Source organism: Narcine bancroftii, chromosome 6 (genome assembly GCF_036971445.1).
Source record: "Narcine bancroftii isolate sNarBan1 chromosome 6, sNarBan1.hap1, whole genome shotgun sequence".
In the NCBI taxonomy this organism is placed as follows: domain Eukaryota; kingdom Metazoa; phylum Chordata; class Chondrichthyes; order Torpediniformes; family Narcinidae; genus Narcine; species Narcine bancroftii.
The window spans coordinates 237,018,200-237,046,096 of NC_091474.1; the positions used below are offsets into that span (position 1 = coordinate 237,018,200).

At 44.8% G+C, this 27,897-nt stretch overlaps 1 long non-coding RNA gene across 1 annotated transcript; it reads right to left on the minus strand.

Annotated features, from left to right (window-relative positions):
* Positions 1 to 946: 946 nt before the first annotated feature.
* Positions 947 to 24,423, minus strand: LOC138735560 (uncharacterized). The gene is made up of 2 exons (XR_011339772.1): positions 24,302 to 24,423; positions 947 to 1,128 (listed from the first exon to the last, which is right to left on the minus strand). It is a non-coding gene; the product is annotated as an uncharacterized lncRNA (long non-coding RNA).
* Between the last annotated feature and the right edge of the window lie 3,474 nt (positions 24,424 to 27,897).

Here is a 27,897-nt window from a genome sequence, read left to right on the forward strand (position 1 = left end):
GTAAGGACAGGAAAAAGGACGATTATCTAAATGGTATCTGTTTAGGAAAAGGGGAGATGCAGAGAGACTTGGGTGTTGCTGTGCATCAGTCGTTGAAAGTGGGCATGCAGGTGCAGCAGGCAGTGAGGAAGGCAAATACTCTGTTGGCATTCATAGCGAGAGGATTTGAGTACAGGAGTAGGGAGATCCTGCTGCAGCTGTATAGGGCCTTGGTGAGAACATCTGGAGTACTGCGTGCAGTTTAGGTCTCCTTATGTGAGGAAGGAGAAGGGTGGGGATGTAGAGAAGATTCACTAGACTGATACCAGGGATGGAATGACTTGCGTGTGAAGAAAGGTTGGATCAACTAGGCTTGTATTCTCTGGAATTTAGAAGATTGAGGGGGTATCTTATAGAAACATATAAAATTTTTAAGGGTTTAGTCAGTCTAGACACAGGCAGGTTGTTTCCAATGCTGGGAAAAACCAGAACCAGGGGTCACAGTTTAAGGATAAGGGGGAAGTTTTTTAGGACTGAGATGAGGAAAAGTTTCTTCTCTCAGAGGGTGGTGGATCTGTGGAATTCTTTGCCACAGGAAGTAGTTGAGGCCGGTTCCTTGTTAATATTTAAGAGTAGGTTAGATTTGAACCTTGTGGCTAAGGGGATCAAGGGGTACAGGGAGAAGGCAGAAACCGGTAATGCTATGATCATATTGAATGTCGGTGTAGGCTTGAAGGGCCCAATGGTCTACCCCTGAACTTATTTTTCTATGTTTCTTTATTTCTAATACAGGGTAGTTATTTAATCCCAGATGTATGTAAATCAAGAATGTATAATATATCTAAATGCCCGATGAATAGTGATTCCCTCAACAGCGCAATCTACCCAAGTGTGGAAATTGAATTGAACATCAAACTAGTGAAATAAATGCTATAATTAAAGCTGAGCATCTATATTGAAATATAACTATTGTTCTTGTCATTTAATAAGGGACTGGCTTATGCTTCCAGCAGCATCTCTCACCACCTCATTTCACAGTTGATGAAGCTCTTTCAGAGTCGCCGCTGGAAGGTTGTGCAGCTTCCCCACAGCGATGCTCAAACAGCAATGATCAGACATTGGACCAGAAAGGGGACCTTGTAACTCCACCTGGATGGTCAAATTTCAAGAGAGAACATGTAGTAAGGACAAATGAAGGGAGAGCCAGAAATTCTGATTGTCTGTGATACTCCAGTGCACTGAATAGTGCTTCCGTCCAATGGCCACACCTGCATGGTCTGAGTGAGGTGTCGTTCATTACAGCCTAATGGTCCCAGGACAGGGAGTCTAGCTCTGCCAGCTCAGTCTCAGGTCATTCTACTTAATTTCTTTTAAATTTAGACAGACAGCTGGCAAAATAGGTCTTTCTTTGATGTTACGTAATCAAAGTGAATCAGAATTACTGATTTGTAATATTACTGTAAATAAATTTATTTCAATAATGTATAACTTACTTCAAACTAAGTCTCCAAAAATTGGGGTGAACCAATCAAGATTAAGATGGGAAATTGATTTAAGTACACAAATAAGTGAAAAGGATGGGATGGAGTTGTGTAAGAATAATATGACTAAACTTTATAGATGTAAGATACAGGCTAATTCAATATAACTTTTTACATTAATTATATTTGAGTGCACAAAAATTAAATAGATTAAATCCTACTGTATCGGATTTATGTTTTAGGTGTAGATCTGAGATTGAAACTTTTTTTACATTCAACTTGGCAATGTCCTAAATTTGGACAATTTTTGGTTAGGGGAAGCTAATTTTTTTGGGACAAATTGCAGGGGTCAAATTCCAACAGGACCCGATGTAATTTTTTTTTTGAGTAAATAGTTGGCTATAAGACAAAAATTAAAATGATTTTTTTATCAAATTGAATTTGTGTCAGTGCTTTAGCGGTTTATAGAAAATGTATAGCACTATCATGGAAGTCAGAAATAGATTTAGCCCCGGAAAGATGGCACACGGAACTTCGAGGTTGTAGAGAAGATTCCTTCTAATCTGTGTGATAAATATCATGTTTTTTGGAAAATATGAAGCCCATATTTACAAAATTTGGTTTTCATTTTTAACAGGCTCTCTGAAGACCTCTCCTCTTGGCAATGTCCAATATAGACTTTATGGTATAAATGTTTTATTTTCTTGCCATTTTTTTGGTTATTCTTTCTTCTTTTTTTTTCTTTTGGGGTGGCTGGGAGTTGGGAGGGTGAGAAGGTGGGTTGGGGATGGTGGGATGATATATACCACGTGTAATTTCTTTTGAAAAAATTTAGAACTGAATGTGGTTTAAAAATGTATAAATAAAGCATTTAAAAATAAGATTTCGACATACAGGACGGTAACAGGTCCTTCCAGCCCATGAGCCCGCACCATCCAACTACACCCAACTAACCCATAATCCCGGTACGTTTTGAATGGAGGGGAAACGTTCACAGACAAATGTACAAACTCCTTGCAGATGGTGGCGGATTCTAACTCAAGTCGCTGGTTCTGTAACTGCATTCCACTAACCACACTATGCTAAGCCTGATGGCCCTACGCTAAATGTGCCACTGATAAGTACTATAACACTACACTGGGTATTTCATTGGATAAGGCGACCTTCAGATAAGACAAGACCCTAATTTCAGTCTGGGTTTCATGGTTTTAGCTCATAACGGTGGTATAAGACAACCCCCAAACTACTGGGGTAATGTTTAGGTCAGTGAGCATGAAACAATCGATATGGTCATATACCAATACAATTAATTGAATACCTTGAATGTGTTACCAGTAAAAAGGTAATGTCTTCATGTATTACCTGTAGATCTTTTGTTATCAGTGAAGCATATAAAAAGGTAAATACCATATGTAGACTATTGTTCGTAGTGATTTAACCAAGGTTGTTTACCAATTTATTTACATACTGGTACCATACGTATGTTGTCTGAGCTGGTGGGTATAGCTGGTAGGTGGGTGAAGTACCACCACACATCTGCAAGGACATTTAACACAACTGAGAAGATGGTAAGAGAGTGGAGAAAGAATGAAGAAGTTGGAAGAGAAATGTTTTTCAGAAAAAAATGGTACATTCCACTGTAAGTCAAATGCTCGACTGACACACTTCGCCCACATGTAGCAGAATGTGGATTTGCTCAGGGTGTCTGGAGAAGGATGAAAGAGCCCTTGTCACAGTTCATGCCCAGCAGGACGTGGCAGAGGGCTCTCTGATTTATGAATTGTTCCAGGGATGTGCACAGAGATGGCTATCCAGAGCTGCGGGAAGATCATCAACTCGGTGAAAGCCTGTCTGAAACTTGTTGGTGTTCCAGTGCCCCGAGATGTTGGTAAGGGAATGCTGCCAACTGGCACATTCCAGGTATAGGAGTAAGTCTTGAGGGATACTCTGAGGCTTGGCACAGAGGGGAAGGACCACAGTCTAGATTCCTTCCACTACTGGATATTGGGGGAGGGGGTAAGATTGATAGGGAAGTCCCTCAAGCAACAGAAGGGGGAGGAAATGTGGGTGAGGGCACATTAATGAGAGTGGTATATAAATAGTTAACACGACAATGTACAAGAACAGAACGCATAAAAGAATATGACACTGCGAATCTTCATGGACTTCCTTTATGGACAGAAAGAGTCATAGAGCATGGAAACAGCCCCTTTGGCCCAACTTGCCCATGCTAGCCAAAATGTCCCACCCATACTTGCCCCACCTGCCTACATTTAGCCCATCCCACTAAGCTCATCCTCTTCATCTATCTGTCCAATTTTTTTCTTAAACAATGGAAAAATACCTGCTTCAACCACCTCTTCTGGGAGCCTGTTCCAAACACCCATCATCCTCTGTGCAGTTGTCCCTCAGGTTCCTGTTAAATCTCTCTCCTCCCACCCCCCCTACCCCCACCTTAAACTTATCACCTCTGGTTACCAATTCCCTTACTCAGGGCAAAAGTCTCTGGGTTCACCTGACCTATTCCACTTTATGATTCCGTAAACCTCTACAAGATCATTCCTCATCATCCAGCCCTCCAGCAGTTAGCCTGTTCAACCACTCCCTCTAGCTTAGGCCCCCGAGTCCTGGTAACATACTCATAGTAAATCTTCTCTGCACCCTCTCCAGCTTGACAACATTTTTCCTGTAGCATAGTGACCGGAACTGAACCCGCTACTCCAAATGGGGCATTGGCAACATCTTACACAACTGATCGCCCAACAAATATGTTCAGTACTCTGACTGATGAAGGCCAATGTACTGAAAGTGTTTTGAACCAACCTATCTACCAGTGACAATCACTTTCAAGTTACCATATGCCTATTGTTCTGGGTCCCTCTGCTTTACAACATTCCCCCGGTCCCTACCATTCACTATAGAGGTCCTGACCATGTTAGATTTCCCATAGTTCAACATTCCCTTTATTAAATTCTATCAATTATTCCCTTACCCACTTTCCCTACTGATCAAGATCCCACTGTAATGATCTATGAAGAGGACACCACAAATTTGAAAAGACATTAAATTTAAATTTAGACGTACAGCACAGTAACATGCCCTTTCAACCCATGAGCCCAGGCCGCCCAATTACACTCGATTGACCTGCACTTATAACAGTGGGAGGAAACTGGAGCAGCTGGAGGTAACCCATGCAGACACAGGGGGAACGTATAAACTCCTTACAGAAAGAGCTAGATTTGGACCCTGGTCCCAATTGCAAGGACTGCAACTGCATTGCACTAACCACTACACCAGCCTTGTCACCCTTTGCACTCTATCATATATACACACACATACATTGTTATTGTGAATAAATTTCCTATTGAAATTCAAATCAAAAATCTGTGCAGCCCTCCAGCTGGGTAAAAAAGGAGTCCGATATTCGGACATTCCCCTTTAGATACTTTGCCTTTTGATAGAAGATCAACATCAGCTCAGTGAAAGATAAACTTTGGTCTACCCCAAACCAGTTGCTCTTTCAATACAATAAAATGCCTGTAAGGGAATAAAGGACATTCTAGGCTGATGAGTACGTGTTGGCAAATTACTGAAGCCCGAGGCAGCCAATACAAAGGCTTTGGGAAGGAGGACCACTGTCCATAATCCTTCTGCCACTAGACATTAAGGGGATGAGTCCAAGGTCAAAGCCTTGAAGCTCATGGGCCAGCGCAGTTTGTGTAGCGGTCAAATTTCAGATTTATTGTCAGAGTACAGACATGTCATCTCATATAACACCTGAGATTCTTTTTCTGTGGGTGAAGTAGAAAATGCAAAAAACCTGTACACAACGTACAAATGTAAGCAAATAAAGAGTTGTAAACAGAAAAATAAATGTAAACAATCTTATTGTGGAACACAGAAAAAATACAAAGGATCAATAAAGTGCACAAGTGAGAGTCTTTAAATGAGTCTCTGATTGAGTTTGTCATTGAGGAGTCTGACAGTGGAGGGGACGCAGCTGTTCCTGAACCTGGTGGTGTTAGTCTTTTGGCACCTACACCTCTTTCCTGATGGCAGCAGCGAGAACAGACTATGTGCTGGATGATGAGGGTCTTTAATGATTGCTGCTACTCTCCGACAGCAGCGTTCTTGCAGATGCTTTTGATGATGTGGATGGTTTTGCCTGTGGTGTTCTGGGATGCGTCCACCACCTTTTGGAGGCCTTTAAGGTCAGGGGTATCGGTGTCCCCATACCAGACCGTGATGCAGCTGGTCAGCGCACTTCTCACCACACCTCCGCAGAGATCTGCCAGGATTTCTGGTGCCCTACCAAACCTCCGCAAACTCCTGAGGAAGTACAGGCACTGACGTGCTTTCTTCACGTTGCCATTAGGGTGTTGGTTTAGGCAACACTACTACTGCGCCAGTGAGCAGGATTTGAATTCACTGCTGTCTGTAAGGAATTTGTACATTCTGCTAGTGTCTGCATGGTTTTCCTCCCCAGCTCTAAAGACTATGGGGTTAGTAGGTTAATTAGTCCCATGTGTGTATTGTGGGCTGGAAGACCCTCTTACCATACTACATCAGTAAATAAATAAGGCCATGTGAGAGGATGTTGTGCTTTATGTGAACACTACCAAACTGATAACAATGCGAATGTATAGACTTAACGACCTTATGAATCCACAGAGAGCCATGTACTATTTTTTTGGTATACATTTTTCATGAATGAAGTATATTTTTTTAAAAAAATACAGCTTCCTCGAAGGTGTTGTTAAGATGGACAACAAGCCTAGGGTAAGTGTCAAAGGCAGGGGCTTGCGTAACAGCTTCTCAAACAGATCTGGAAGCAGGAGTGGTGTAAGAAGATGATCAAACTGATGATACCACAAATATAGGAAAGATCATGTCCCTATTTTTGTTTCTTTTGAATATATCCCGGGCGGCACGGTTGGCGTGGCGGTTAGTGCAACGTCTTTACAGCGCCAGCAATCAGGTCCAGGGCTCAAATCCCAGGCTGTCTGTAAGGAGTTTTTACGTTCTCTCCGTGTCTGCATGGGTTTTCCCCCCGGGGACTTCGGTTTCCTCCCACCATTCGAAATGCACCGTGTGATGAGCCGTCGGGCTGTAGGTTAATTGGCTGTGGGCACGGACTTGTGGGCCAGAATGGCCTGTTGCCGTGCAGTATGCCTAAATTTAAAATTGACCTTCTCCACCTCTCGTGCCACTCTGTGATGAATGTGTAATCCAAAGGAGCTGCTGTGTAACTCAAGTGAAACAGAGTGCCTGTTCAAACCATGGAGGGCGTGATTGGCCACCTGGAATGTAAATTAGGACTTATGGGTGTGATATTTTTATATCAAACAGCTGAAGCAGTTATCAGTCACAAGAGGAGAAGGAAGTGGAAAGCCAGACCAGGAAATGGGGGTGGGGGGGAAAGGTGAGAGTGGTGGTGAAGGGTCTGTAACCTTTAGGAGGAAGTTAACATGGCAATTATTTCATAGTTAGGCAAGCATTTACCCTGAAAATAAGCCACCAGGATGGCCTGACCAATTACTAGCAGATGATGACAGGGGCTGCAGTCAGGAGGCCTTTGCATATCGTGGACGAGAGGTGACCCTAATTGGACCCAAGTTCCCTCCGGTCCATTCACGCCGCGGTCCAAACTCCCTGGAATTTACTCTCCCAGGTGATTTCGTAGGGGGGAGGGTGTAGCAATACCTTGGGTCCTCCCTTAGTCCTGCCCATGTGACCCCGGGCCATAAAGGTCGAGTCCCCTCTCCTTCCCGCTCATTCCTAGCCTTGGACCCTGGCCATCAGTCTCTAGCACAATGAAGCCTATCGTTCCCCTCAGTCTTTGTCTGTGTCATTATTGGGGCTACTGATAGTGCCCAACAATTTATTGTACTAGATTTTGGAGGTCTCCGGTAATGGAGAAATTGCTGCACCCAGAACGGCTAGAAGTTAACCTCTAATTCCCAGGTGCTTTGGTGCTCTTCAAACAGGGGATGAACTGTTTCAACAACTTCCTCGACGCTGCTCCTGAGGTGGTTGACTCCGACGAGAAGTTAAAAATCCTTCAGGCACGAGTCAGCCAGAGGGCCTTCCTGACCATCCAAGGCAGTGTGACCTACAAAGAGGTGACGACTGAGCTGCAGGTGCTGTACAAGCCTGAAGTGAACGTGGTATACTCCCGTTATCTTCTGGTGTCCAGAAAACAACAGGCTGGTGAGTCGAATGAAGAGTTTGTCTGGTTCCTGGTCACACTGGGAAAAGACTGTTTGGGGGAGCCCACGGCCACTATATCCCTAACCCAGTGTGTGGAAGAACTGATTCGAGACACCTGTGGTTTACAGCCGGCAATAACTCCTCGAGGATGATCTGCTCCCACTCAGTGCCATGCGATTTCGATCACGGGCAGAAGAGGGCTATCTCCTTATGTTCCACCACGAGGGCCTTTGGCCTGGGACTCAGCGTCGGGTGTTACCAAACAACCATGGCTGCAATAATGCCAACGGCATTGTCGAGATGCAACTTCTGTGGGCAGTCCAAGCATTTACGACGCTTCTGCCCCACGAGAGCGGCTATGTGTTCGGGCTGCGGGACCATTACCAGAAGGTTTGAAGGTCCCAACTGCAGTCCAGGAGTAGCACGATGTGCATTCCAGAGGAGCTTCTGGCACTGACCGTGTGCACAGTAAGGGGAGCGCCATCTTTTTGGTCATCGCTCCCAACCTTAGCACCTCGATCTACCGCTCTGATGACATCACTTCCGACCACCACAACTCCACTTCCGCCTTCTTCCTCATCAAACACTGTGTGGTCAACATGGAGGTCGCCATCTTGGGAAGGCCTCCCCGCCGCCTCTGAAGATGAAGGGATGCCTATCTTGGTATCGGACACCTTGAATTAAGCCAGCGCTCACACGATCTCGAACTCCATGGTGCGGATCGAGGTGAATGGGCATGAAACAAACTGTGTTTTCGATAGCGGCAGCACGCAAAGTTTCGTGCACCCCGACCTGGTCCAGAGATTCTCCCTCCCGGTCCAACCCATGACCGAGATGGTTTCAATGGATGCAAAGGTTCAATAGACCAATATCCTGGGGTATTGTGTAGCATCACTAATGGTGAGGGGGAGTATTGTAACGAATTTGTATTGTTAATTATGCCTCGCTTCTGCACGCCGATCTTCCTGGGCCTTGACTTTCAGTCAGTTCAGAAGCATGACGATGGCATTTGGGAGCCCCCAACCACCGCTGACCGTCCACAGCCACCAGTCCCTGGCACCACCTTGTGGTCCCAGTACTCAGCCACCGGCACCATCCCGCGGTCTCAGTACCCAGTCTCCGGGACCATCCTGCAGCCTCATCACTCTACACGTGCCCCCCTCACCCCCATGTCACTGTTTGCGAACCTCACCTTGGATCTGGGCTGAGGTTCAGCGACTCCTGGCAGATTGGATCATAGCCCCTAGCACCAGTCCCTGGACAGCGCAGGTCCTCATTTTCAGAGGTGCGGGCAAGCCCCGGATGGCAATTGATTATAGTCAGACCATCAACGGCTTCACCCAGTTGTACGCATACTTGCTACCCCAGATAGCAAACTTGGTCAATAAAGTCGCCAAGTAGAGAATTTTTTCAACCATTGACCTTATGTCAGCCTACCATCAACTCCCCCTCCGTCCAGCTGATCGAATCTATACAGACTTCGAGGCTGACGGGAAATTTTTCATTTCCTGCGGGTGCCGTTCGGGGTTACTAACGGTGTTTCTGCCTTTCAGAGCGTGATAGACCGGATGGTAGAGGAACATGGGCTGACAATAGCAACGTTTGCCTTTCTTGACAATGTCACCAACTTCAGCCATGGCCAGCAGGACCATGACGTAAATCTCACAAAGTTCACAAAGTTCTTGCGGAAGGCCAAGTCCCTCAACTTGACGTAGACTAAGGACAAATGCATGTTCAACACAGAGTGCCTGGCCCTTCTTGGATGCGTTGTGCCCTGACCCAGATCACATGCGACCCCTCAAGGAGCTCCATGTCCCAAACTCCCTGAAGGTGTTTAAGATGTGTCTGGGGCTGTTCTTGTATTATACACAATGGGTGCCCAACTTCGCTGATAAGGCCCATCCCATAATTCGTACAGCCACCTTCCCATTATCGGCGGAGGCCCAGGTTGCTTTTGACCAAATTCGAGGAGACTTTGCAAAGGCCATGATGCCGTGGATGAAACTGTCTCCTTTCGGGTGGAAAGTGATGCCTCCGAATTCGCATTGGCTACCACATTAAACCAGGCAGGCAGGCCGGTAGCATTTTCTTCTCGTACCCTGCACAATCGCAAACTCCGGCACACCTCTGTTGAGAAGGAGGCTCAAGCTATCGTTGAGGTGGTGCGCCACTGGTGGCACTACCTGGCCGGTAAGAGATTTACCCTGTTGACTGACCTGAGGGCAGTGGCATCATGTTCAATGCCAAACAACAGGGTAAAATCAGGAACGACAAGATTCTGAGGTGGAGGATTGAATTGTCCACCTACAACTATGACACCTTGTACCGGCCGGGTAAGCTCAATGACAACCCCCAGATGCCTTATCCTTAGGGACGTGCGCCAGCGTGCATCTCGACCATCTCCAGATCCTGCACGATCAACTATGTCATCCCGGAGTCACGAGGTTGTACCATTTTGTCAAGATACAAAACCTCCCGTACTCCGCAGAGGATGTCCGGGCCACGACCAAATCTGTGCCGAGGGTAAGCCGCAGTTCTACCAGTCAGAAAAGGCACACCTCATCAAGGCCACCCGCCCTTTCAAATGACTCAGCGTCAATTTCAAGGGCCCCCTCCCGACCACAAATAGGAATGTCTACTTCCTGACAGTGGTGGACGAATTTTCCACGTTCCCCTTTGCAATCCCTTGCCTGGATATGACCTCGGCTATGGTCATCAAGGCCCTGAGCAGTATCTTCACTCTGTTCGGGTACTCCAACTACATTCATAGTGACCGGGGGACCTTGTTCATGAGTGAGGAGCTACGACAATACTTTTTGTCCAAAGGCATAGCCACCAGCAGGATCACCAGCTATAACCCCAAAGGTAATGGCCAGGTGGAAAGGGAGAACAGCACCGTCTGGAAGGTGACGCTCCTAGCCCTTAGATCCAAAAATTGCCAGTATCCTGCTAGCAGGACGCCCTGCCCGAAGCTCTCCATGCCATCCGGTCTTTACTATGCACCGCTACTAACTCTACCCCACATGAACGCCTTTTTGCTTTTCCTAGGATATCGACGAATGGTTCCTCCCTGGCTGACCACTGCAGGGCCGATTCTGCTTTGGAAGCTGTGCACCTCATACACACAAACCCCCAGCACGCATTTGTGAGATACCCGGATGGCCACGAGCACACTGTGCCAATATGATCATGCTGCATCAGAGCATGACCCTGGAGCCTGAGCTGCCTGCCTTGCAGCTGGACGTCCAGGTATCTACCCCGCATGCAGCAGCGGAGGATCCCCCAGCACTCCAGGAGTCCACTGCCGGCACCCCTTCTTAGACAGTCCCTGCAGAGAATGCTCCCCCATCAGTCCCCTTTCCGGAGGAGCGCCTTACGAACATGTCGGTCCCATAGCAGGCCGGCAGGCAGAGGAGGCCGCTCGTGCGGCTCAACCTCTAGCTGGCGGGGACGTCTGCTTCTCCCACCCCTTGTATTATCTAATTATACTGCAACTGTTGTGCTACTGTATTGTTGCTGTTATCACCCCCGGTTTTGTTGTTTGTTTTCAGGTGAGTTCCTTTTTTTTAAAAGGGGGGGTGAATGTGGTGATATGATTATATATACTGGCTGGCCTGCCCTCCGGGTGTCCTTCTACCTTAGCTCCTCCCTTAGTTCTGCCCATGTGATCCCGGGCCATAATGGTCAAGTCCCCTCTCCTTCCTGCCCATTCCTAGCCGTAGACCTGGGCCAGCCCTCTCTTTTGTACACTATCGTTTCCCTCAGTCTTTGACTGTTTTATTATTGGGGCTACTGAGAGCACCCATCAGGGGGGGGGGTCCTGTCCCCAATAATAACGCAGTTACGCACTCACAGGAAGTCCTACTGGACGTCAGATTATGCATAGTAATGGCGGACAAGACTGACTTAACGACAGTGGCCCTGCAACTCTGTTCTGCAATACGAGGCAGGCAAGTACCATGAGCATCATTTTGAATGACATCTTGCTGGAGAAAACAAGAATGTATAGATGGAAATGGCTGCAGTTGGAGACATGGCAGGCTAGAAGTATAGATTAATAGGCTTTAATCACTATAAACTTACAGTCATATCTTATAAGCTATTGGCCTGATTCCAAGGCAGTACTGAGGGAGTGTGCCTTTATTAGGGATCCTGGAGGGAAGGAGTAACAAAGTCAGAGGAAAACCAAGCAGTATAATGACTACAATACAGTATACCACAACGGAGGGCAGGCACACTGAGCAGGCACGTGTGGTGGCCCGTAATTGCGGACACCGGGCTGGCATATCTGTAAGGTAAAACATCATGAGATGGGAATGTGTAGGGAGTTACCCTGTACAGGGCAGTAACAAGAAGGGGAGGTGTCCTTGTACTCCTGTTAGGTAAAACATCATGAGATGGGACCGGAGAAGGAGTCACCCAGTACTAAGGAGTAACAGAATGCATCCTTGTACTTACAAGATAAGAGAGACATTGATGGATTGAGAGGCAGGAAGCTAGCAGGGAAAGGATAGCAACAGTTTTAGTCATTGGACAAGTAATGATATGATGATGTTCTAAACATGTATCCAAGGGTATAAAAAATCACCATTTTGCTGATAACGGCAGAATGCATTCTCCGACTAACTTGTTAGTCGCAAGTGTTACAATCCGGTAATAAAGAACAAAGAACCCTGATTTCGACTCAGCCTGGTGTTTGTCTCACTCATTCATGAACAAAGCAGACCTAACATATCCCACGGCAGCAGACGCAGACAGAGATCACTAAAGTGATTCGCAGTACAACAAACCAGTGGGGGTAGAAGCTGGAGCAGCATCAGACCAAACAGTCCTAAAATGGCATTGGTCAAGCTGGGGAAGAAGGGCATTCATATGCGTGGACGTTACTGCCCACTACTGTTATTCTTATGGCTGACTCAGTCAATCAGCAAAAAAAAATGGCAGGAACTTGAACAGGTATAAAAGCAGCCTTTCTAGCCCTAATAAAGGAGTGAGCTTAACCTGCCACATCACATTGTGTGTGTGTGTGTGTGTGTGTGTGTGTGTGTGTGTGTGTGTGTGTGTGTGTGTGTGTGTGTGTGTGTTTCTTTGTAGCGGTTGGCTACACACACAAGCACTGACATCACTCCCTGCTCACCCATTTGCCTATTCAGACCGCAGGGAGAGGGTGGCCTGGGGAAATTACCACGGGTAATTTCCCCGGTCCAACTTTTTCACACCGCCAGTTCCGGGAAAATTTTACACGGCCGTGTGAGAAAGCCAAGCGAGAGGTAACCTGTCAGACACCTCAAATTAGTCAAAAAAAAAGAAAAGGAATAAATGGAGGATTCGACTTCAGTTCTTATTATGAGAACATTTAGAAATAGGAGCGGGAGTCAGCCTGTCGAGCCAACTGCACCATTCAATAAAATCAAGGCTGATCTGTCCGTGGACTCAGCTCTATTAACCGACCAGTTCCCTAGAACTATTCAGTCTCTTTGATCTCTAAAATCTGTCCAACTGTGCCTTAAACACATTTAATGAGGCAGCCTCTACGGCATCAGTGGGGGCAGAATTCATAGGTGGATGGAAAATGAGAAAGCAAATGGTGTTGTAACGCCAACTGCATTCACTAACACCTCTTAGCCTACTTTACCACAAAAAAGGGATTTTTTTGGTCATTTACTAAAAATGCCAAGCCAAGACTTAGGTAGAGAGAATAGCGGTTCAATCAGGCAGCTCATGGGAAGGTAGGTGGGCAAGGGAAGAAACCAACCCTGCAGGTCCAATGAAGGATTAGTCGTGAAATCCGGCCTTCCCAGTGATGTTCCCTTCCTGTGAACATGCAACCAAATGTGACTCAAGCAAATAAGATCAGGGGTCGGCCCCTTGGGCCCTGCAAACCTGGCCCACCTTTCAACTTACTCTGGTTGATCAGTCCCAGGTTTCGTCTCTCTCCCAGTTCCCCATTGCCCTCGATTTCTTAATCTGTCAAAAGTCTACGTCACTGTGACATGAAGAACAATTTTAGTGGGTCTGAGAAACAACAAGCCTGGGCACGATTTGATGATAACAAAAAAAAATCTTTACTTCCCCGCGAGGGAAAGTCGCCATAGCTAACCCATTTGCGCCCACGCACTCAGACAAGGGACTATCAGCAGAGCTGCATCGGATGCAACGAAAGCACTAATTGCTACAAACCTGTGGTGAGACGACCACCAGCCCACTGTGATCTCTGTACCCACAGGAAGACCAGTAGGGGGCTGACACCACCTGCACCCATTACTGGCACCAGCCTGGGGATTGTTTCTCTCGCGTCATCTCTGGTTCATGACCTGGAGCAGAGCACGGGTTCGATCCTCAGAGAAAAGAGACCCAGCTGCTCCACATTGGGCTTTATATCCCCCCTCCCCCGCTGGCCAGCGGGGGTGGCCTAGGTAGGCCCAAACTATGGCATGTGAATCAAAGAGCCTATGGCGACATGTATGTGCTTATAAAGGGGACAATGGCAAGGTGAGAGCTCAGCTTGGGTGGTCTTGTCCTTGATTGACAGATGTGGTGGCTTCTGACCAGGATCCTGCAAGAAAGGTCACATGACCATCAATGTTACTTCACAGTTTCATGAAGGTCACTATTTTTTCAGTAAGGTCGCTCCTTGACTGAGTAGCTTGGTACAACAATAACACCATCTACAAATGTGCCAATTAATCCATGCAAGTGGGTTGTATAAAGGGTGAGGATAAGACAGTATACAGGATGGAGATTGAAAACTTGGCTGAATGGTACACCAACAAAATCCTTACACTCAATGTCACCAAAACTGAGGAGCTGATTGTTGACTTCAGGAAGGGAAAGCCAGGGGTGTACAATCCAGATGTGGAGTGGGTGAGGAAATTTATGTTTTGGGAGTCACTATCTCAGAGGATCTTTCCTGGACCCAACGCACTAAATTTATCGGGAAGAAAGCACGTCAGCAACTGTATTTCCTTGGGAATTTGCAGAGGTTTGGTTTGACACCAGGAACCCTGGCAGATTTCTACAGGGGTATGGTGGAAAGTGTGCTGACTGGCTGCATCACGATCTGGTATGAGGACATCAATGCCCCTGAGCATAAACCCCTCCAAAAGGTAGCAGACACAGCCCAGCACATCACAGGCAAAACACTCCCCACTACTGAGTGAATCTATGGAGAATGCTGCTGTCGGGGAGCAGCAGCAATCATCAAAGACCCACACCACCCAGCACGTGCTCTGTTCTCGCTGCTACCATCAGAAAAGAAGCATAGGTGCCACCAGTCTCATGCCACCAGGTTGATGAACAGCTGCTACCCCTCCACCATCAGACTCCTCAACAACAAACTCAAGCAGGGACTCATTTAAGGATTATTACTTCTGAACGCTATTGATTTTTTTAATCTCTCTGTATTGCAGAGTCAGTTTGTTTACATTAATTATCTGTTTACAGTTCATTGTTAACATGTTTTACACCACGTACACTCTAATTTAATTTTTAAAGGTAATTCTGCCATGCTTGAAGGATAAAGGCATCTCAGGGGTTGTATGTGATGTCCTGTATGTTCTCTGACAATAAATCTGAAATCTGAATCTGAAGAAAGCAGCCTCTATCCTGAATATCTCCCACCATCCAGGCCACAAGATCAAAGAACATTCGGCCCATCGAGTCTGCTCCGCAAATCCACCCTGATCGAATGTAAGCATTGATAAAATTATTATAGAGGGAGAGGAGAAGGAAAGAGAACTGTAAACCTTTTTTTAACCATATATTCTTTGGCTTGGCTTCGCGGACGAAGATTTATGGAGGGGGTAAATGTCCACGTCAGCTGCAGGCTGACAAGACACGGTTCCAGCGGTTGCAGGGGAAAATTGGTGGGTTGGGGTTGGGTGTTGGGTTTTTCCTCCTTTGCTTTTTGTCAGTGAGGTGGGCTCTGCGGTCTTCTTCAAAGGAGGTTGCTGCCCGCCGAACTGTGAGGCGCCAAGATGCACGGTTTGAGGCGATATCAGCCCACTGGCGGCGGTAACCATATATAACCATATAACAATTACAGTACGCCATATCGGCCCTTTTAAGTGATTTAAGTGAACTCCTCTAGTTCCACCTACCTCCTCCCTGACCATAACCCTCCAATCCCCTCACATCTATGTACTCATCCAACCTCCTCTTAAATGACAAAATTGACCCTGCCGCAACACCTCTTCCAGAAGGTCATTCCACTCAGCCACGACTCTCTGAGTGAAGAAGCTCCCTCTTATGTTACTTCTAAAGTTTTGCCCCCAACCCCTCGTTCCAATCTCACCTCCCCTCAAGGGGAAGAGCCTATTCATATCCACTCTATCTATCCCCCTCTTAATTTTAAATACCTCTATCAAATCCCCCCTCAAAAACTTCTACACTCCAATGAATAAAGACCCAGTTGACTCAATCTTTTTTCCGTATTCTAGATACTGCAATCCAGGCAATGTTTTAGTGAATCTTCTCTGCACCCTCTCTACCTTAATAAAAAGAAATTGTTTAACTTTCTTGAAAATAATTTATAATTTCATCTTTCTTTCCTTTTTTTCTCCTTTGGCTTGGGGCTTTTATTTTGATATTATGACCAATGTGCTCTGGATTTTTGATTTGTGATCATATTAGATTATTTTTAAAAATTATGTTGCACTTAGCCACGTTGAATGCACAAAAGTTCCTATCTCTACACCACATCTAAAACACAATTCTTTGATTTCTGGTTTGACCTTATCCAATTTTTGTGGCGTAAGGTATAGCTGGTGCAAAATGTTGATTTGACCATCTATATCTGGCGTTAATAACCACCTTCATGCTGACCCGGCAGAAGTCGGACCAGCATCGTCCAGGAATTGTTGTTCCTAGACCTGACTCCCATCTTTGCCTCACAAAATGGAGACCTGGTTTTGTGCTCTCATTTTGGAACAGGAGATACACAGCCTTCATGTCACTACACAGTGGCAAGGTCATAGACGGACCTAATTTGTCCCTCAAAAATATTTTAATTGGAGAGAGCAGAAGAAGGTCTTGTTTGATAGGTCAAATTTGATTTTTAATTACTTGAATGACATAAGCATTCCCTTCTCATAACAGTCCTCGATACACCTGATCCCTTCTGGCAACAGGTGTCCAGGATCTTGTTACCCATCATCAGATGGATTAATTTGTTCTGGGTTAGGGGTGTTTTAGGGGACAACACTACTTTTAACACAATAATCTGCTTTCATTTTTGCCACATTTGTATTATATATTTAGGTTTCGAGTTGTCTTTTTTTTTGCATTATTAACTTGGTATCCTATTTATAAATAATTTTTCCTGCTATCTCCTCCCCTACCATGTGTAGACCAATTTGTGCCCAGGTGGGTAAACCATCCCCCTCAAAGAACAGGGCAATAAACCTCACCTAGGCCGCTCAATAATATATTTTTTAAGTCCAAGGGCCACATTTATCCCAGTCTATCATCCCAAGTCAATTTGTCCATGGAGATTCTAGCTACTTCATTCTTCCACAGGGATTATTTGATGCATCTGTTAAATATCTTGAAAAATCTCTTGGGTAGCAGTATGGGCAAAGATTGAAAGAGATATTGGCATCACTTTCATTTTAATGCAGTTAACCCTGCCCATCAACATGATAGACAGGTACATCACCTGCATAAGTCCTCCTCAATATTTCTTAGTAGGTGAAGATAATTCAATTTATATACATTTTGTAAGTTCTTATCGATCCATATTCTAAAATATTTCATCTCCTTTTATAGTCACTTAAATTTATTCTCCCATTGGTGTTTCTCATACTCCCCTTTTATGAGTGACATTATTTCACTCTTATCGTAACTAATTTTATATCCTGAGATGTTGCCATAGTCCTCCAGTATCGTCTGCAACGTGGCTAATGATCCTACTGGCTCTGTCAAATATATCAAAGCATCAGCAAACAAATTAATTTTCTTAATGGCCCACTCTTAACCCTTTAGTATCCAGCGAATGGCTTCCGCTAACAGTTCAATAGCCATAGAGCAGGGAGCAGCGGACAACCCTGTCTACTAGATCTGGTCAGTGGAAAAGCTGAAGATGTCTGTCCATTAGTGATAAATTTGGCCTTGGGATTGTGATACAATGCTTTAACCCAATTTATGAATGTATGTCCGAACCCAAATTTCCCAGAACTTGAACCAAAAAATCCCATTCGAATATATAAAAGGCTTTCTCGGCATCGAGTGACATGGATCCATCCTTGATTGTGCCAGGTATATTATATTAAGTAGCCTACTTATATTGTCTGCCGATTGTCTTTCCTGCACAAACCCCACTTGATCTGGATTTACTAATTTTGGTAGATACTGAGCCAATCTATTTGCCAAAGTTTTAGCTATTATTTTATAATCCATATTTAAAAGTGAGATTGGTCTATATGAGGACAGCTTTAGTAGGTTCTTACCCTTTTTAAGGAATTGCCTTTTGTCTTAATTTCCTTAGCTCTATTTTATACATGGTCGACAGGACCAAAAAGGAAGAGCACAAATGACTGGTGAAAGGAACATATATTATGAGAGAGGTAAAGGGAAACAATCAAAGGAAAAAGAGCTGGGGGAATGGACGAAACAATCAAATTTTTGAGCTTCAATGTTAATGGCCTAAATGGTATGATGAAGAGGAAAAGAGGCCTACTTACGAATAGTTAACATCAAAAACTTAAAAGAACCTGGATGGGACAAATAATAGCATCCTCCTTTAGCTCCAAGGCCAGGGTAGTAGCTATTTTAATAGGGAAAAGCATCCCAAGGTTGAAAGCATGGTCATAGATCCAATGGGTAGATTTATATATTCTGAATGTTGGACACCCACAAATATATATACCCTTAATTTGATGACAAAATAATGTATACAAAATGTCTTTTTGCAAATGGCGGAAGGGCGGGAAAATGTCTTCATTGGAGGGGACTTCAATTTTTGCCTGGATCTGGTAATGGAAAAATCAGTCAAGAAAATGACAAGAGCATGGGTGACAAAAGCAACCCTTGCCTTCATTAAAGATTTAAATCAGGTGGATGCTTGGAGATGATGGCATCCGAGGGAAATGGATTACTCCTTCTACTCAAAACTACATGATTCTTACAGCAGAATTTACTTGTTTCTTGCCTCAGCTCAGCTAAAAGGCAGAATTGTAGAAACTGAATATATGGCAAGCGCTGAATATATGGCAAGCGCTGAATATATGGCAGCGCTGAGAGGGGGCTTGGTAGCGGGGCTGAGAGGGGGTTCAATGGTGCATTTCATAACAGATCATTAACCTTGACCTTAACTATAGTCATACTAGATAAACAAGTCACGGCATACAGGTGGTGCCTTAACCCATTGCTATTGAAAAAAAAACCAAAGTTTTGCAGTTATGTTTGAGCTCATATAGAAATGTTTCGCGAAGCAAACTATGCCTCTACTGTCAATAAATCTCTGCTATGGGATACATTAAAAGCTTATCTGAGAGAAAAAAATAATTGGATGTACTAAAAGTCTTAAAAGAGAGCATATGAGGGAATCAAAGAATTGGAACAAGAGATAACTCACTTGAAAAAGGACTACCAAAGATATGAGCTGGGAGAAAGACCTCACAAAGTATTGTCCTGGTAGCTGAGAGCAGAGGAAACCGCAAGGACAATCAATGCAATTCCAACAGGGCCAGACAAGATTTCTTATAGACCAAAATAAATAAATGAAGTGTTTAGGCAGTTCTATATGCAATTATATAAATCTGAATCAAAGGAGGATTTGGACAAAATTTAGAATCTGATGAGTGGGTAGGGTTAGATACTCCCTTTCTCAGAGGAAGAAATTGAAAAAGCATTGAGCCTGCTGCAGATTAACAAATCTCTGGGGGAGGATGGGTTCCTACCTGAGTTTTATTTAGAATTCAGGGAACTGTTAATGCAACTATTTATGGGTGTGGTGGAATACACACCTGAGTCCAATTCCCTCCCAGAGCCTTTTTTGATGGCAATAATTACAGTAAAGCCTGGGAGCCCTTCTTCAAGGTAAATTGCATTTCTGTGTTTTTACTATAATTGCAGCATCTGCAGACTTTTGTGTTTCACTCTGTGCAGTGCTATGTTCTACACTCAAAGGAAAATAAGCAAAGAATTGGATTGCTCTCTGATCTAGCAAAAACTCAATGGGCCAAGTGGCCTCCTTCTATGTCACAAGGATTTGTGGAATAAATACCAGTGGATTTGCTTGTTTCCAGTAAGTTGGGCACCCAAGACCCGTGGTATAATGTAGATGTTGTTCCTTCCCTCTCCAATGATGTTCTTCCGTTGCCTTATTCTAAATACAGGAACATCTGATGTACATTTTATGACTCTAGCCTCAATAGTATTGGCAAACTAAGTGAACCATGCTTCAGGTTCTTCAGTCTGTGATGGATGAAACAGGTCTTCAGAGAGATGCCTAGGACTGTGGATGCTCCCTCTGTGACCCTGCCTGCAGGAAGAAGGAATTTTTGTTCCCAGAACCCAGGGCACAGAGATAGTACAAGTTAGACTTCAGGCTGATATCTCAGATTCAGTGAGAGTAGTCACACCCATCAGGGCTGCCAGTAGGCAGGGTAGTCTGATTTCATTTAAGAGTTCCCTCATATATTAACTTGCACAATATTGTAACCTGCTGATGTGCCATGGTATTTTTTAATTATTCTTTGCCCTGTACAAGGTCCCTTCTGCTCTTTCCTTGCCTCTACCTACAGGCAGAGCACACAGGAACCTGACGTCTGGCACCTCTACGTTCAGGAACATTTTTGTGCAACACCTATCAGCATTTAAACCTCCTTTTACACCACTAACCACAATACAACTCCAAGTATCTATCTATCTATCTATCTATCTATCTATCTATCTATCTATCTATCTATCTATCTATCTATCTATCCATCTATCTATCTATCTGTCTATCTATCTATCTAATCCACCCATCCACCCATCTATCTATCTATCTATCGATCTATCTATCGATCTATCTATCGATCTATCTATCTATCTATCTGTCTATCTATCTGTCTATCTATCTATCTATCTATCTATCTAATCCACCCATCCACCCATCTATCTATCTATCTATCTATCTATCTATCTATCTATCTATCTATCTATCTATCTATCCATCTATCTATCTATCTGTCTATCTATCTATCTAATCCACCCATCCACCCATCTATCTATCTATCTATCGATCTATCTATCGATCTATCTATCGATCTATCTATCTATCTATCTGTCTATCTATCTATCTATCTATCTAATCCACCCATCCACCCATCTATCTATCTATCTATCTATCTATCTATCTATCTATCTATCTATCTAATCCACCCATCCACCCATCTATCTATCTATCTATCTATCTATCTGTCTATCTATCTATCTATCTATCTATCTATCTATCTGTCTATCTATCTATCTATCTATCTATCTATCTATCTATCTATCTATCTATCTATCTATCTCTTGATTTAGTTACTTTTCTTTCCCTTCATTTCATAATTACCAGATTTTTTTTCTCTTTATGTTCTACTAATTATACTGTTGCTTGTGGTTTATGTTCCGAGGAAGCTTCAGCAAGTGAGATTTTTATTGGATCTGTACATAATACTCATGTGTCTGGCAACAAACACTTTGTTCATACATTCATTCAAAATATATTGCAGCTTAAAAGGCCCAGGGAATATATTTTTTTCCCTATTCAGTTATTACTCCTTTGATGGGGCAGAATTGACCTCATCCACCCCATTGAGGACGTTTGACCAATGAAGATGAGTAAAGTATGACTTTAAGTTCTTCAATTTAATCAGAGGTTTAATGAGCATACAAAGGCAATATTCCACAAAGGCAGTAAATATACAGTGAGACTAGTCTCCAACTGTTCTTGCTTCCAAGCTCCCTGGGGCCGATCTTCTGTTCATTGTTTGCTGTTGACAGCAGCCTATCTTCCTTTTCTGCCAGTGTTGTTTGTATCCATCTTTCCCTTTTCTTTTATTGCCCTCAGAACTTTAGTGCCTCACTAGCAAAACATTTATGACCTCACTGGGGTCATAAATTATATCTGCTGAAAATAATTTGCTCCTCCTTTCTGGCTGTTTCTTGATGGCTTTGCATGTAGACCCCTTCAAATGATGCCTGAATCCCACTCTTGGCGAGACTCAGTATTGACATTTCCTTCACAACTCTGCCCCATGTATACAGTTCCTCATTAATTTCCTCTGACTTTCGGAAAGAAGTTTATAAAATCGTGGGAAGCATTAGGTAAGATGGACCCTGGCAAATTTCTACAGAGGTGTGGTGGTAAGTGCGCTGACCAACCGGCGGCATTATTGTCTGGCATGGGCCCACCGATACCTATGAACGTAAGCCCTTCAAAAGTTAGTGGGCACAGCCCAGGACATCACAGACAAAATCCCCCCTACCCCCACTATCGAGAACATCTACAGGGAACACTGCCATCAGAGAGGAGCAGCAATCATCAAGGATCTACCCTCCACCCAGCACACACTCTGTTCTCACTGCTAGTATCAGCCAAGAGATACAAGTACCACAAGACTTGCACCACTAGGTTCAGGACCAGTGGCACCCCCTTCAGCATTAGACCCCTCAACAACAAACTCAGAGACTTACTTTTGCACATTGTTGTTTTCCCTCTCTGTATTACACAGTCAGTTTGTTTACATTTATTTATTTGTTTACATGTGTATGTTGTGTACACTTATTTATTGCACTATCAATTAGTGCTAATTTTCCATGCCCGCAGGAAAAAGAATCTTAGGTTTGTAAATGATGTCATGTATGTACTTTTACGAGCCTAGAGGACCCCAAAGCCCAGCAGCAATAGCTATTCACCAAGACAAATGGTCACTTAAACAAAAGTTGTTTTTAATTACCTTTAAACATGAAAATAGAATCACACTTTAACTTAGCACTATTGACTTTATTAACCTAACTTAACCCCCTTCTAATTCTAAGTGCATGCATACGTAATGTGTGTGTAAGTTCAGAAAGGTTCTTTGATTCACAGTCAAATCTCATTTCTCATTCCTCCAAGTTCACTGGTTGCAGGTAATTCTTAGACTGTGCACAGAATTTAACATTTATAAAGTTCACCAGGCTTTGGTGCTTGAAAGGAAGATTCTTGACAGTTTTCAGAGAGAGATTTATTGTTCCCTGGACACCCACAACTGATTCCTTTTTAATCAGTCGCTTCAGTGTCTTGTGAAGAAACTTAACCCCTCAGGGTTCTCCAGATGATAACATCTTTCTTTCAGGTCACCACAGAGTTCCTTTTTGTTTCCCTTATTTCAAGTGAAATATTAGAGAGCTAGGCCTCTCCTCTTGCATGAACCACAAGGGCTTTGACCAGGTTGAACTAAGCACTCACAACCCATCTTCCAAATGGGGTTTTCCACAAGCTTGCCAGCTTGTCCTGTTCCAGTTCCAGCTGCTGCTGCTGAACTGTTACACTGTAGAACTGATCTCTCTCCATGTGTGTGTTTTTCTCTCTCTCAGAGAAAAAAAACTATTTTACTCTCTCTGCTTGCAAAACCACATGACCCCCAGACTGTCTGTGGCTCCAACAATTTCTTTCATGTTTTTTGTTTTATGCAATACCAACCTTCCAACCTTGTACAAGCACACATTGCTCTTTTTAATATTTCCCATCATGCTTTGTGATCACAGTTAGCACTTGAGCAAGGAAGGGAAGAACGGAGATTTATCAATGTCAGTTGACTGTTAAACAACAAATTTGAATCTCACTACACTTGCGACAAAACATCTGGGTTTTGAATGCTTCCACCTCGCTTAAGGCTGAACAAACGTAGAGGGACTGTCGGGTTAATTGGTGCATTTGAGCGGTATGGATTGATGGGGCAGAAGGGCCTGTTACCATGCTGCATGCCTACATTTGAAGTCCTCTTCTCAGTCATAAGTGGATTACCCTTTATTCTTAGACACTTGTTCTGAACTTCCCCTACATCAAGGACATTCTTCCTGCAACTAATGTGCCTCGTCCTGTCAGAACTTGACGCATCTCACTGATATCCTCTCTCATTCTTCTGAATTGAGAAGGGGTGGAGGGGGCTTATGTGATGGTCTGATCTGCAGTTTGTAGCAGTCTTGGGCAGAGGAGGTGCGCACTGATGCATCCCGACGGGGCCCTCTCGATGGGGAATACTTAGAACTTTGTCAAAGGCCTGCCGACATGCCAAATTTCTTCCATCTCCTGTGGAAGCAGAGTCCAGGGAAGATGGTCGGAGATACTTATGGGGAGGGTTCCAGGGAGATACATTTTCAGCCCACTTGCGCCTGCGTCGAGCAATGCAACCTGCTCCTCGCCTCCATCCCCTTCACATCTATGTGTCCGTCAGGAGACTTGCTTCCACCACTACACCCGGCAGCACACAGCTCTCTGTGTGAAACATTTTGTGGCTGGTACATCTCCCTTAAACTTGACCCCTCTCTCACCCAAAAAAGCCAGTGTGTGACTCCTCAAAGAGGTAGAAACAAGGTTCCTCTTTAAATTTCACTTCACTGATATAAAAGCTCATGTCAACCTCTGGACTCATTGTGTTCAGTGCCCATGTACATACCTGTACAGTAGTACATCTGTGTCCTGATGCACCTTCTGTTAGCAAGGTGCTATCTGTCTTAATTCAACCCAGCGTACAAAACATCAAGCCGAGCTTTTGTCTTCCTTGTTCATTTCTCCACGGCCTGTTGGTTGCTTAGAGACACCATGAACATGCCATTGCCATGGCAACAACCTGTGGCTAGCCTGGCGAGTTCCCACAATGCACAGTCCCTCCTTAGAACCCTTTGAAAAATGGTTCAGTGGGCTAGCACAAGTCAGGCAGCCTCGGCCCAATGCAGTGCAAGGGTTGGTGCCGCTGGCCCACAGCCCCCATGACCCGAGCTCTGTCTGTGTGGAGTTTGCGCGTTCTCCCTCTCACAGTGGGTGGGTTGGCGGGGGGTGGGGGTGGGGCGATGGGCTTTCCTCCAAGTGCTCACGTTCCCTCTCTCACCCCAAAGGGCAGATTATTTAGCCACTGTAAATCATCCCAAATGTGTAGGTCGTTAGCAGCTTATTCAGGGACGCGTGAGGGAAATAATTGAGCAAAACGGGATTGCTCTGTGAGCCAACATTGGCTCACTGGGGTGAACGGCCTCCTTGCCTGTTGACAAAATGAGAGTTAAGAGACAAGGCTTTTGTTTTATTGGGCTAGATCAGAATAACACGCAAGGACGTGAAGCCGTGCTGCTGAACGTCCACAGAGCTCCTGGGGAGGGATACCTGCAGGAGGGGTCCTCTGTGGGAGAACTGTGCAGGTTTTGTTGAAAGGCATCATTTAAACCACTGGTTCCCTAACATTTTCAGGCTGCCGCCCCCCCTTGGTATCCAGGCCACATCCCGAGTGCCCCCTCTATACAATGGCACTGGGGTGGGGGTTAGTGGCAGCGATGAAGGGGATGGTAGGGCCAGTGGCAGCGCTGAGAGGGGGGCTTGGTAGCAGGGCTGAGAGGGGGTTCAATGGCGATGCTGAGAGGGTTTAGTGGCAGTGATGAGAGTGGGGATTAGTGGGGTTAGTGACGGCAATTAGTGGTGTTAGTGATGCACTGAGTGGGGTTTATTGGCAATGCTGAGAGAAGGGGTTAGTGGCGACTCTGGTGGGTCTAGTGGTGGTGCTTAGTCGGGGGGTAGAGATGCCAATATAACATGTCATCTTCCATGATCAGTTCTCACGAGAACGCCTTGTCGCCGTTTATTTCCTTCACTACGTCCACCCTGAATCTGGCCAAAACATTACTGCACTGACTACTTCATTAAACTTTGCAGCAAAGTGAATAATATCAAGAGTGAAGGTTCGGAACACCCCCTTTTTCCTCATTGCCCCCTTGGATTTTTCCAGTGCCCACCATGGGGGAGCAATAGTGCGCACTTTGGGCATCACTTATATGAAGGTTAAGAAACTCCTGACACGAATTCCCAACCTGTGGAAACCATCTGCGAAGCTCTCAGTGATGGAGCAGTGCAGGCCTTCAGCCCAACTTATCCATGCCTAGCCCAGTAGCCCATCTAAGTGCGTCCCAATTGCCAGTGCTTGCCCCATATCCCACTAAACCTATCCACGTACCTGTCTAAAAGTCATTTAAATATTGCATGTGTCCCAGCTCCTGGAGCTGGTGTAACACTGGTGCGGACCCTGGAGAGCAGGGAAGGGAGACACAGTGCTGTTCTGCAGAGTTCCACTGCCTGGTCGTGAAGCTCGTAACTCCATACATGCCCTGTTAAGGGAACAAATGCTTTCTTTAAAAATCCTGCAACCTCGGAGATCTCAAATTTGCAAAGTTTAAAGTTTATATCTACTGTCAGAGTACATACATACATAACATTACTTATAGCCTTAAGATTCTTTTCCTTGTGGGCCAGGGGAATTTTCAACATCAGAAGTGCAAAACACTGTACTCAAGATGCATATGTAAAGGATAGAAATGTAAACAAAGAAAGTAATTTAGACAAACAAACTGTGCAATAAAGAAGAAAAAAATCTATTCAGTAATATTACGTAAAGTGCTACCTGAAGTCGAAAGACCCACACAGCCTTTGGGCAGACTGCCGTCTACCTGCAGTCGAAGGACCCACAGAGGCTGTCGGCTGTTGGAGACTGGCTCATGAAAACCGGGTACCAGAATGGGGATGCGAGAGGGGGCTGAGGGCAAGAAGGGCTCGCGAAAGGCCCTGGGCACTGAAGGCTTCCTGATCGTGTTGGGGGTTTAGATCTGGGGCTCGGACGGCGAGGATTTGAACTGGAGTCTGTTGTGGCTGCAGAGGCTGTGGGAGCGCTGGAGGCAAATCCATGGACACTCAGTCCCTTCAGACACTCTCTTTTGCTCATCTCTCTCCCATTGTTAGGGACGCCGGGCACTGCTCTTGGTGACACTTTATTTGGATTAGAGCAGACCAAAGCTGAAGTATATTACATTTTAATGTGTAATCACGTAACAATAAAATGAACCTTAAACCATGAACTTCTACCACTTCATCTGGCAGCTCATTCCACGAACCCAGTACCTTCTGTCCTTAAATTCCCATCTAAATCTTGTCTCCCCTCACCTTAAAATTGTGCCCTCTGGTTTTGGACTCCACTAATCTAGGGAAAAAAATTGATTGTTCACCTTATCCATGCCCCTCATAATTTTATAAACCACTGAAAGATCACCCTTCAGCCTTCTACGCTCCAGGGAAACATACCAATTTATCGAGTTTCTCCTTACAATACAAGCTCTTGAGACCAGTCTCTCTATATAATTCAAGCCTCTAATAATAATTCAAAATCTCCAATACATCCTCATAAATACTTTTTGAAGCCTTTCCAATGATCGTACATCCTTCCTATAGCTGGGTGGCCAGAACTGCGCGCAGTTTTAGCCTTCTCTACATCAGAGTGACTGGGCGCTTCGCCAAGCACCTTCGCTCTACCTGCAGCAGTGGCAGGGATCTCCCGGTGGCTGACCCCTTCAATTTTGCACCCCACATGTCTGTCCATGGCCTCGTATGCTGTCCTGCCAAAGCTACTCATAAGTTGGAGGAATAGCACCCAATATTCTATCTGGGCTCTCTCCAACCAGATGGCATTAACATCAACTTCTCTGGTTTCTGTTAGCCTACTCTCCATTCTCCCCCTTTCCTTTTCCCTCTGTCCTCTAGCTCTCTACCCTATCCCCTTCCCTTTCCCTTCACAGAGCCATCCCTCCTCCTACTGCCTGCTAGTATGCCATTCCTCCCTTATCCATCTATTACGTCCTATCTTTCGGACCATGCGCCTCCCCCTGCCCCTCCCCCCCACCACTCTGTTTGAGCACCTGTTGACTTGATGAAGCCCAAATCCTTGGTTATGTATCTTTATCTTTTGCTATGTACTATCATCAACTGCAATCAGACAGAGAATCATGATTAATATGCTTTAATCACCTTAAAGGGTCAGCACAGTTTGTATGTTGCTAGCCCAGTTCCAAGGGAGAGGTTTGGGCGATACAACATGTAGTGAACTGCGAATTCACTACTGGGGCAATGTTCTAAGGACTGGCTCCTCCCCTGACTCTGTCCCCTACATATTCTGATATAAACCCTGGACTCCCGCCAAAACCCCAGTTCAGACCATAGACTATGTGTGTCATTCTTATTGAA